Raw genomic sequence first — 1,057 nt, forward strand, 5'->3', positions numbered from 1 at the left:
ATTAAAGGTAAGGTAATTACGTCACCATCAGTATACCTATACCAAGCATACGCACATAAAAAAGCCAGCTGACCACATTATAGTACGTTCAACTTACAACTTACATACATGTATATTTGTATACGTTACCTCATAATAAACCAATCAATATTGAAACGTATCGTAATTACTTTCGTAGTTTATTTCAATGTTTTACAGAGAGGCTGAGATTTGAACGTTCGTAGCGGTCGACAATACTTGCGCGCTCTGCTTGCGCACTAGTCCTACTTGTGTGCAACGCACAAGTAGGCACTCGACAGAGTGCAGTTCTAGTTTTGAAAAATCTTGAAAGTTTGAGAACTATTGCTTTAGAAGGCATTTGTAGAATGGGCCTTATATCTCAATGTGTTAACATTGTAGAATGGGCCTTATATCTCAATGTGTTAACATTGTAGAATGGGCCTTATATCTCAATGTGTTAACATTGAGGAGGCCAGATTGTGTCCAGTCTTCTGGTCCCTGGTCCCTGACCCCTTGGATCATGATGGAATGTAGAAAATGAAAAGCATGTAGTGTGTGGTGGAGTTAGGAGGCAGCAGCATTATGTTGTATTTTTCATGGTGTTCTTTTGAAGTGGCCGATATATTTTCTGCAGACTCTTCAAAGGTCAGCCAGAAAACCTATATTTCATGATACCTCCCCCCTCCCCCCTCCCATCTCTCTCTCTCTCTCTCTCTCTCTCTCTCTCTCTCTCTCTCTCTCTCTCTCTCTCTCTCTCTCTCCCCCCTATTCTGTAGTATCACTCTCCCTTCACTATTATATACCGGTATATATAAAAAAGAATTCACTCTTCTACAATCCACGCATCTACTGAATGAATCAGACTTCAAAAGACATCACCTGTGTGTGTGTGTGTGTGTGTGTGTGTGTGTGTGTGTGTGTGTGTGTTCTATACAGCAATAGTAATTACTGTTAATAATAAAGTGAATAATACTTTAAGTTTTATATAGTGCTTTTCTAGGTACTCAAAGTCACTTTACAAAGTAAAACAAACAAAAACTGCATTAAGAAATAACTA

Source organism: Protomyctophum bolini, assembly GCF_963924005.1.
Source record: "Protomyctophum bolini genome assembly, chromosome: 6".
NCBI lineage: Eukaryota > Metazoa > Chordata > Actinopteri > Myctophiformes > Myctophidae > Protomyctophum > Protomyctophum bolini.